The sequence below is a fragment of the Ictalurus furcatus genome, chromosome 10 (genome assembly GCF_023375685.1).
Source record: "Ictalurus furcatus strain D&B chromosome 10, Billie_1.0, whole genome shotgun sequence".
NCBI lineage: Eukaryota > Metazoa > Chordata > Actinopteri > Siluriformes > Ictaluridae > Ictalurus > Ictalurus furcatus.
The window spans coordinates 3,680,497-3,691,703 of record NC_071264.1 but is presented as its reverse complement, the minus strand read 5'-3'; positions in this window follow the sequence as shown (position 1 = coordinate 3,691,703).

The window sequence follows — 11,207 nt, the reverse complement described above, 5'->3', positions numbered from 1 at the left end:
CAGAGCAGTGTTCATTTAACACCAAGGATTTTGCTGTGTAGTCTATCAAGGAAAACAGTATAATCAGTGGTATCCAATCCTAACTGCTGTGCTGCAACATTTTATAGAATCTTGGAGATAAAGAGGAGGTTTGATATTGGCCTATAGTTGGATAACTGACAGTGGTCGAGGTCAGGTTTTTTAATCAAGGGTTTGTTTGCTAATTTAAAAGATTTAGGCACATAGCCAGTGCTAAGAGAAGAATTTTTTTTAGAAGAGGTTCGATTGCTTCTGGAATTATCTGTTTGAAGAAACATGTATGTAAAAGATGTTGGTTTTGATGAGGAAATTTGTTAGGCCTTTCAAACGGGAGTAAAACATTATATTTGCTGATCTGATTTGGTTATATCTTATCTACAGACTTCGTTGTCTGGTTTTAAGTTTATAGACTGAATTTTTTACCTAAAATTTTGCCATTGAAAATATTCATGAAGTCATCGCTTCTACATATCGATGGTGTGCATGTTTCTGTGGTGGTCTTGTTCCTAGTTCATTTTGCTTCAGTATTAAATAAGAATCTAAGATTATTTGCTATCTTCTATTATGGTGGAGAGATACTTTGATCTAGCAGCACTAAGAGATTTTGTATAGTTCAGGCGTCACTTCTTCTATGCTGTTTGAAATACTACCGATTCAGTTTGATGCCATTTACATTCTAATTTTACTGTGGTTTGTTTTAAGATGCATGTGTGATTTGTTATACCGGGGTGGTACTTTTTTTCTTTAATTATTTAATTAAGTGGAGCTACATTATCTAGCGTGTATTGGAACATTGACGCTAAGCATTCAGTTGCCTTATCAAGTTCTGTGGGTTCAGACAGTAATCCAATCAAGGTTTATTTTAGTTTATTGCTAAAACTCTGTGCAGTAGCTGATGTGAGTGTACATTTGACGTGGTAGCATGGCAAGGTGCATATTTTATCATTAATACATATTAAATGAGATGAGATAATGATCTGAGATACCTTGAAACTGTAGAAACATTTTCTATATTTAATATGAAATCTGCAAATTCACAAATGAATTAGGAATATGGCCCTGGTATTCTGTAAATAATATGTAATAATATGTAACAATAAGATGTACTGTATTTAACTGTATCCAGGAGGACTAGCTTTATTTAATGAAAAACACTAAATATACATGAAGCTTCATGTTTGAATATGATTACAAATTAGGTAAATGTATTTCTTACATAAATATCATTCAAATAAGTGGAGATGTGGGCATGGTCAAAATACTTGTTGATACAGTGATATACAGTCATGTGAAAAAATAAATACACCCCATGGAAATTGTTGGCTTTTTTAAAAAAACTTTTTTTTTTTTTTTTTTTTTTTTTTTACATATTTAGACAAGCAAGCATTTGAAACAGTCTATTAATAAAGTTGATACACTCTATCAAATGATACATAAAATTGACATTTTGTACTAATTTTCACAATTTAAATAAACAAAAAAAAAAAAAACAGATCAGTCACATTTAAAAAAAAAAAAAAAAGTATATTTATCACACCTTCAAATCCATATAATTAGAATCAGGTGTTGAAGATTGGGTGCCAGTGATTAGAACCTGCTTAGAGAGTGCAGGTGGAACCTGTCTTATTTATACCCCTCTCATATCTAGTGTCTGGTGTTCCCTTTGTTATTGAGGTGTGTGGTGTCATCATGCCAAGATCTAAAGAGTTCTATAAGGTTGTGAATGCCTATAAGTCTGGAAAGGGATTTAAAAAGATCTCTGAATTATTTGAAATACATCATTCCACTGTAAGGAACATAATCCACAAGTGTTTTTTTGAAGGACTGCCGATTTGTCCAGTACTTGCCATCCCAGCAAATTCATCCCAAGAGCAGACCATCTGATACAAAAAGAAGTCTCCAAGAACCCCAAATTTTAAACACAGGGCCTGCTAGTAAGTCTTGAAACTGTTGGTGTCAAAGTGCATGCTTCTACAATCAGAAAGAGATTGCAAAAATTTGACCTGTATGTGAGGCGTGGCGGGAAAAGGTCTTTGCAAGACTACAGTTTGCCAATGACCATATAGGCAAAGACCAGGCCTTTTGGAATAATGTGCTCTGGACAGATGAAGCAAAGATAGAGTTGTTTGGCCATATTAACCACAGGCATGTTTGGTGCGACCAAAGACAGCTTTTCAAGAAAAGCAGCTCATACATACTGTGAAGCACGGTGGTGGAAATGTTATGGTTTGGGGTTGCTTCACTGCCTCAGGGACAGGACAGCTTTCATTCATTGATTCAACTGTGAATTCTGCATAATATCCGAGTGCTTGAAGTTAATGTGTGGCCATCTGTCTGAAAGTTGAAGTTGAACAGAAAGTGTACCTTTGTGATCTTAAGCACACTAGCAAGTCCACCAAGGAATGGCTCAAAAAGAAATACTGGGGGGTTACTGAATGGCCTAGTCAAAGCCTGGATTTGAATCCCATTGAAATGTTGTGGGGGGGTTGAAACAGGCAGTACATGCAAGAAAACCCCCAATACTAGCTTCCAAGGGTGTACTTACTTTTTCCAGAGAAGGATATCACATCTATTGATATTTCTGTTGAATAAATGATTGAAATGCTAATTTTCCTTGTGATTTTGTTCAAGTATATCAATTTCATTAATAGGCCCTGTTTCAAAGATGATCTAATGTTTGCTTGTCCAAATATGTCAAAAAAGCCAAAAAGATCCATGGGGCGTGCTTTTTTTCACATGACTATACCTTGTGTGCCTGTGACAAAACATTTGTGTTTTTATTCTATCCACATACGCATCCGACCACTCAAAACTACACCCTTACAATGTGTCCCAATTGAAAACACATTTTCTCCATCCTTTCAAGTAGGAAAAAAAACACTAGCTTCTCATATTATCTATTTCTAATTTCCCACATCTAAAATACATAGCAAACACAGGGTGTTCAGGAAATTATCTTTACAACTTTTATCCAAGATTTTTTTAAAGTCGCCGAGGAGGTGTAGAAATATGAGGATTGTCACATTTTAAAATTAAGTTTTTCTGAATTTTGACACTGTCACATTAGGCCTTGATAGTCTGTGAGTCTCTGAATAAAACATTACCAAAGAAGTTGATTGGCCGTTCTTTGGCTGCCTAGATTGCTCAATATCACACCCTGTAATTTCTTTCTTTAGGGATTTGTCATATGTTGTGTATAACACCTGGGTGACAGATATTGTATGTGAATGCAAAATCACAGTTGCTTTTGAAAGTACTGATGTAGATATGTTGCAGCATGCATGGCAGCATTTGGATTAATAGCTAGATGTTTTGCATATCACTATCACATGTTTGAAACTTTGTTACTTCAAATGGAAAAAAAGCTTTTGAATTCTGTATATCTAAATTTCTTTTTTATTTGTAATAATGGTAATTCTATGTGTATTAGTACATTTTTTACTTAGTATCAGAGTTGAAAAAAAAGTGTACTCTTAATTGTTAGACTGTCTCTTGCTTGTTACCTAATCCATCTAGTGGTTATTTACTCACACTGCATCCTCAATACAGTGAACATGCAGATGATGCAAACATAACTTTTTTGTGTGTTGCGACAAAATTGGCAGTGAAAAAAAAAACCAGAATGTTTTGTTTGTCTCAAGCCATATCCCATCCAAATAGCTCCCACCTCATGACCTACAGTTAACAGAAAGTCTGTGTCTAGAGGAGTGTGCATGTGTGACAAGGAGATAAATAGTGTGTGTAAAAGCCTATGAGGCCCATCTATTTTTAAATGTGGGCTTTTCAGTCACTGAGTGGTTTGCGAGATGAGAGGTAGCTAGTGGTAGGTAGTTCCAGCCCTTCAGGTAGTGACCAGTCGGCCTGGCTGATTTCCGCTAATGTTTCCACTTCAGTTTAACTGCTCTTCGCGACCTGCTAAACCGCACTGCACACAGTTCTCATTCTGCAACCAGACAATCTCCACAAACAGACGAACAGTTGCTCAGTGCAACTGAGGCTGATCATTTGTTGACAGTTAGCCAGGAAAGCAGATTTCCTAATAAAAAAGTATTGCAACAGCACTTGGTACCACTATCCCTGAAAGGGTAAAAGGGCCAAAAGGTACTGTTGTTTAGGTTAAAATAGGTTCTGCCATTATCTCACCCATTTCTGTTACTCCTTAGCAAGCAATTTGGTTGTTGCTTATTGGAAAGTTTAATACTACACATCTATATAGTTATCAACGTATTATTAACTACTGCCAAGAAAAGGTGCAATGCTAAAATATCTAAGAACGCTAATAACCATCTACAAAATCTGGGAAAGATTGCATTTGTCTACATACAAAATAATTATGGACACTTCACTAGGCCATAGTTCACAACGAAGAATCATGCAAAAAATCCTCAAGTTTCCTGAGGTTATTAAACATGACCAAAGAATTTAGGTTTCAGTGCCAAGAAAACTACATCTTTGCCAGTAAAATATGTTGAATATAGGCAAATGTATCTATTTATTATTATAAATCAGATATAATATCATTTAGCCTCGTTTTAGGTGCTTTTACACATTTAAAGCTTAAGCTTTTCTTATTCAACCAGCAGATTGCTTTTTTGTGTCTTTCTGGAAATTATTTTTTTTTAAATTATAAAGAAAAAATCTGCCAACAGAGGAAGACTATTTCAAAGATGAAATTATTATAAATGTCCAGAAATAGGATCAAGAATATTATATTTGGTTTATTGTAATCTTATAATAGGAACACTGGACATATTTGTCTAAATTCAAGATATTGTCACTTGCTAAGATGTCTTTTTTTTTTTTTTGCAACGTTGTTAGACATTCCAGTAAGCTGTTCCAGGTTCCAAGTTATCCTCTGACCTCGTATTAATCAATCAGGATTAAAAAGTTACATCACTGAAGATGCACCAAAATGGAGAAAAGGGCATCTGGAATGGAATGATGACCAAATTGAGCTGTAAGCACCAAGAATACAACAGGAGGCTCTACCATGATAAGTTTTGCAAGCAGATTGAACTGAAAGCTTTATCTGAACAATTTATAACACTATATATTTGCATGTGTGAAGAAACATATGCTAATGCTGTAACAGAAAGGCAGTTCCAGGTTTACATTGCACGCTAACTGTGTAATACAATCTAAAACAACTTGAATGTCCCTCTAAGGAAGATTGTATTTGTGTATGTTCTCACTGCCCACTTTATTAGGAATACTTGTGCCTTATTCATTGCTTATTCATGCAATAATCCAATCAGTCAATCATGTGACAACACAATGCAGAACATCATACAGATACAGGGCAAGAGCTTCTGTTAATGTTCACATCAAACATCAGAATGGAGAAAACATATTATCTCGGTGACTTTGACTGTGGCATGGTTGTTGGTGCCAGACGGGCTGGTTTGAGTATTTCAGAAACTGATGATTTTCTGGGATTTTCACACACAACAGTCTCTAAAGTTTACACACAGTGGTGCAAAAGACAAAAAGCATCCAGTGAGTGAGTGGCAATTCGGTGTGCAAAAAAATTATTGTTGATGAGAGAGGTCAGATGAGAACGACCAGACTGGTTTGAGCAGGAAAGCTACAGAAACTCAAATAAAAATTCAACCAATCACAAACTTGGTGAGCAGAAGAGCATCACAGTATTCATGATACATTGAACCTTGATGTGGATGGGTTACAACTACAGAAGACCACAGGTTCCACTGCTATCAGCCAACAACAGGAATCTGAAACTACAATGAGCACGGATTCGCCAAAACTGGACAGTTGAAGATTGGAAAAAGCCCAGGTGAATTTGTTTCCAATCTCCAGCTGTCCATTTTCAAAATCACTCAGATCACATTTCTTCCCCCATTCTGATGTTTGACGTGGACACTAATTGAAGCTCTTGACCTGTATCTGCATGGTTATATGCATTGTGTTGCTGCCACATGATTGTCTGAATTGCATGAATGTGCAGGTGTACAGGTGTACAGGTGTTCCTATTAAAGTGACTGTTGAGTGTATGATAAAGTAATATTCTAAACAAATATGGACAGACATAGACGGTTGTAATGTAATACAGGCACCTTTAAAATACTAGACCATGTTTGTTAGATATACAGTATTATTGAATGCTAGCTATCTAACATTAAAACAATGGCCTATGCTGTGAACAGTGGCTCTTAGGTCCAAGAACGTGACAGTTTCAGAATTCATCTCGAGACACCTGCTTGACGATTTGACGCCTGACTAAGTAACTTTTGTAGTGAGACTGTGTGTGAGACAAAATGCAATAAATTAAAAAAAGATTAAAAAATAAATAAATAAAGTAATGCTAAAATAGGTTGGCATTATTATGTCGTTGTCCCTTATTATATTCTGCTTTGCCTTCTGTTTTAAAGTGAAAAGAATGAGAATGAGAAGAATGAGAATCTTATGAAATGAGGTCGTCTAAAAGAGTGGTGGGAGCTCCAAAACAGGAAGTGGTTTCTATTTTCTTGAAAAAGAAGCAAAGTATGATTGCTTTTACTGTACATAGCGGTGTGCAACTCTATTGCAATCATGCTTTCACACTCACTACACTACACCACACATACATACACACCACATATGCAGGACAGCACTTACTGTAGAAAGGGAAATGGTATGTGCAAGTGTTGGTCTCCTGTTGGTAAATCAACTCTCATGGCCTATGTACTACTCAGTGTGTGTGTATTGTATGAGCATGTGAATTTGCACCTGAAGGTCAGGTTAAGTAAAACCATTTGGTTCCAAGGAACTTCATGGTGTAAATATGAGTCATTGACAGCAGTGCAAACAATCACAGAAAAACTAAATAGCTCTTTGATGAATCACTGTGTGATACCCCCTCTCACACACATAAACCACAGCAAGTTACCCCTATTCTAAGGATATAGCCTGGACGCCCCCACAATTACCGCACCAATATCTCATACTTATAACCCATTGCCCCATTTTCTACACCTGTTTATGAAAATGGTGTAATGCATGATACACTTAAGCAATTAACATTCTGCCATGCTCCTTAGCATAAATAAAGCATTTACTGCATATAAACACACTGCGCAAGCCCACTTAAACTTGATTTTGGATCAAGATGGTATGATCAAAAATGATCCATGTGACTTGTAGGAGTGGTGCAGATGACAGAATCTACTGTTTCAATAATGACTATGGCTCTTCGAATGATATCTTTCTCAGAGATCTGTCTCAGAGATTTTTTTTTCTATTTGTCACTGTTCCCTCTGGCTTGCTCATTAGAGATCTAAATATAAATTTACATCCTGATTTCTATAAAGCTGCATAGCAAGAAAGTCCAATATTTAAAAAATAATAATAATAATAATAATAATAAAATAAAATAAAATAAAAAAGTTTTTAATTGGATAGTGTCTATAGTGACATCTGCATTTAGACATCAGTAGGGTTGGAAATTGAGCTTGAAAGCATTCATTGATCATGATGATCATGCATTATAAGGAAACTTTCAATTCCATGACATTTTATTTAAAGTGTTTTGAGAAAATACACATTAATCAGCACAAACCAGTTTATAGAAATCCAGATGTTGATCTAGATCTCTAATGAGCAAGTCAGAGTCAACACGAGAAAGAAACTCAGAAAAAAGAAGTGAACAGACTGTCAGAAAGACAAGTCTACATCTACGAGGGCTACTACAATAAGGTTGTGGTGCATAAACCCCTTATTACAAAGAACAATGTGTATTTGGGAGTTCAGTTATGCGCACAGTGTCAAAGTTATTTCATTTTAGCTGTCTACCATAGTATATTGGAGTTGAAATTAAATAATGAATATGATTTTCAGCTTTAGATTAAGTATATTTACATCTAAATCAGTTGCACAGTGTACAAATGACAGCACTTTTTATATGGGCCCCCCCCCCCCTTTTTTTTTTTTAAGAGTTGAGACTGGCAACTCCCTCATTATAGACAATCAGACTTAATCCCCTGTCAAGGTTTTAATCAGAGTTTAGGATTTTTTTAGGACATCAACTTAAATAAAAGCAACACAACTCAATTTAGATTAGCAAATCCTTCATTAAATCCTCTCTGATGCAACTCATTCTAGGAATAGGTCAAAGTAAGTGGTATTAAAACCTATGATAGCATAACATTAATTTCAACTGTGCTTGTTTAATAAATGCAGAAATGTACCCATATTATTATTATCTGCATTTAACTTTCATTCTGGGTGGCTGTGGCTCAGATGGTGGCTCAGATGGTTGTCCAGGAATTTTAGGGTTGGCGGTTCGATTCCGCGTGTCTCCACATGCCAGAGAGTCCTTGGGCGAGACACTGAACCCCAAGTTGCTCCCGATGGCAAGCTAGCGCCTTGTGTGGCAGCTCTGCTTCTGTGTACGTGTGTGTAAAGCGCTTCGGAACCGCTAAGTTTAAAAAAGTGCTACATAAGTGCCGAGCATTTACCATTAGAGAAGTTAAGAAATTCCAGTCTCACTATGCTGACCCGACATCCCATTTTGTTTATCCTGCTATGTGTTCATTTCCCAGAATACACTACACTGCACGTAGTACATCATAAGCATTTTGATCAAAGTTGCATCGTACATGATGAACGGTATTAGGGCAGCAGAATTCTAATGGATTTTCAGTAAGAAGCGTAAGTATTCTGATGTTTTTGTCTTGTGTTAATTTACCAGAACAATAAATGAATGGCTCCTCACTCTAATGTGTTAACTGTGGGAAAATACAACACAAATATGAGATTGTATAAAAGTTCAGGAGTCATAATATACCGTACTGTAGTAATACACGTCTAACAAGAACTCAGACTTTGCAATCACCCAAATTCTAGCATGACTCCTGACATGTATTTCCATGCCTACTTCCTGTCCGTATGTTTTTTCACTATAAAAGTATAAGGTTTTATTATTGAGTTAAATAGATTGTGAGCCTATTCACCGCCTTGTTGTGTGTTTGAATTTTGTCATGTTTGTTTTGCACTGGTCTTTGTAGTACTGCTTTGACCTTGTTTAGTGTGGATGATCAGGTTTACCTTCACCTGCCTTAATGGTTATGACTATTATATTGTGATTTTACTTTGTATGCTGTGATCTGTATTAAAACCTTATGTACATGGATTGTTACTCTGAAGGTTTGACAGAATGTGTGAAGCTTTAGTTAAGTGGCAACCCCCTCACTTCACTACTCAAGGGGAAACCAAAGAGGTTAAAGTGGAATGAAGCAACATAAAGTGGATGCTTCAGAAAGTGGCATAGGGTACCATGGAAATCCCCCAAAGTTACACCATCTGCTTTCTCTTCTGGCTGAAAGCAACTATTATGTAGGAGCCCGTGAGCTGGATGCACCACTTCTTGATCCTTGAAAACTTAAAATCAGTGAAAAGACTCATGCCAAGCACCATTGGGTTTCTATACTTCGTACAGTTTACAGGCAATATCTTGTCCCAAAGGAGACTTAGAACAAACCTTCCTGCTCCCAGCTTGCACAGTAGCACACATTTGATGGGAAATAATGAATAACATAACAAGAGCACAGAACAATGAACCCACACCTTCTGAATGCCCTCCTAAAGAGCATTTTTTTTCACCCTAGACATGCAAGTGCAATTATTCTAATGGGTCTACACCTCAATTATCTGAGATTTAGCAAAACTCTGTGATCCAGGGTAAGGTAAGTAATCAAGAATTGGTTTTACATCAATATGTTGCTTAAAATTATAAAAACAAAGCTGGACATTTATATCTACATTGACCATGAGGATATGAACTTGGACTATTATCTTCAAATCAAATAATCGTCAGATCAAGTTTATATATATATATATATATATATATATATATATATATATATATATATATATATATATATATATATAAGGTGTGTAATCTACACAGTAAAATCCCTAGTGTTGAATTAACACCCAGAGTGTTTATTTGAGTCCAGTGGACTTATATAAACACTGAAGAGTGTGATTTAACACTGTGGGTGTTAAATCAACACTGGTGATTTTGCTGTGTAGTGCGAGTGCACTCCATAAATTAATTTGGAGCAAACAATTTTCCTGTCGCTTTTTTTTCTTTCCATTCTCAGTATACAAAATCTTGTCTATGATGGTCACACATCCACCACTGAGAGTGATACAACTAAAAAACTGGAACATTTCTTATGTTTTTCGAATGTTTCTTATGTATTTCGTAGGTGTTTAGCCACATATTTTTAAAAGTAGGACAACAGTACAGTCAGTGAGTCATAAGTACCATAACAAGCACAAAGATTTACTGCTACAGTCAGGCTCTTTTTGTTATCTTTGTTAAATATAAGTGTTCAACAATTATTGGCACCCCTATGAATTCATATGAGAAAAATATATTTGCAGTGTATTCCCATTAATATTTAAAATTGTTTAGTACCCCTGGGTGACTAGGAACAGGAAATTGTTCAACCATGACTTCCTGTTTCACAGGGGTATAAATATGACCAAATTCCCTTAGTCATTCATAACAATGGGTAAGACCAAGGAATATAGCTGTGATGTGCTGCAAAAGGTTGTTGAGCTTCACACAATGGGACGTGTCTATAAGAAAATAGCACAAGCATTGAAAATGCCCATTTCCACGATCAGGGCAATGATTAAGAAGTTCCAGTCAACTGGAAATGTTATGAATCAACCTGGAATTGGACGTGTGTCTATATCGTCTCAACGCACTGTGAAGAGGACGGTTCGAGTGGACAAAAAATCTCCAAGGATCACAGCTGGAGAATTGCAGAAGTTAGATCCATCTTGGGGTCAGAAAGTCTCCAAAACTATGATCCGAAACCAAAATCCTACAAGCTAACTTGAAACCCATAGAAAATCTGTGGGGTGAACTGAAGAGGAGAGTCCACCAGCATGGACCTCGAAATTTGAAGGATCTGGAGAGATTCTGTATGGAGGAACGGTCTCAGATACCTCACCATGTATTCTCCAACCTCATCAGGCATTATAGGAGAAGACTCAGAGCTGTTATCTTGGAAAAGGGATTGACTAAAAGGGTGCCAATAATTGTTGCACAGCTATATTTATCAAAGATATTTATTGATAAACCTGTGTTGTGTTTGCACTTGTTTGATATCCATGAGAGTAGAGTATTTTTGTGATTTTTTTTTTTTTTTTTTTAACAAAAGATCAAAAGGTTAAAC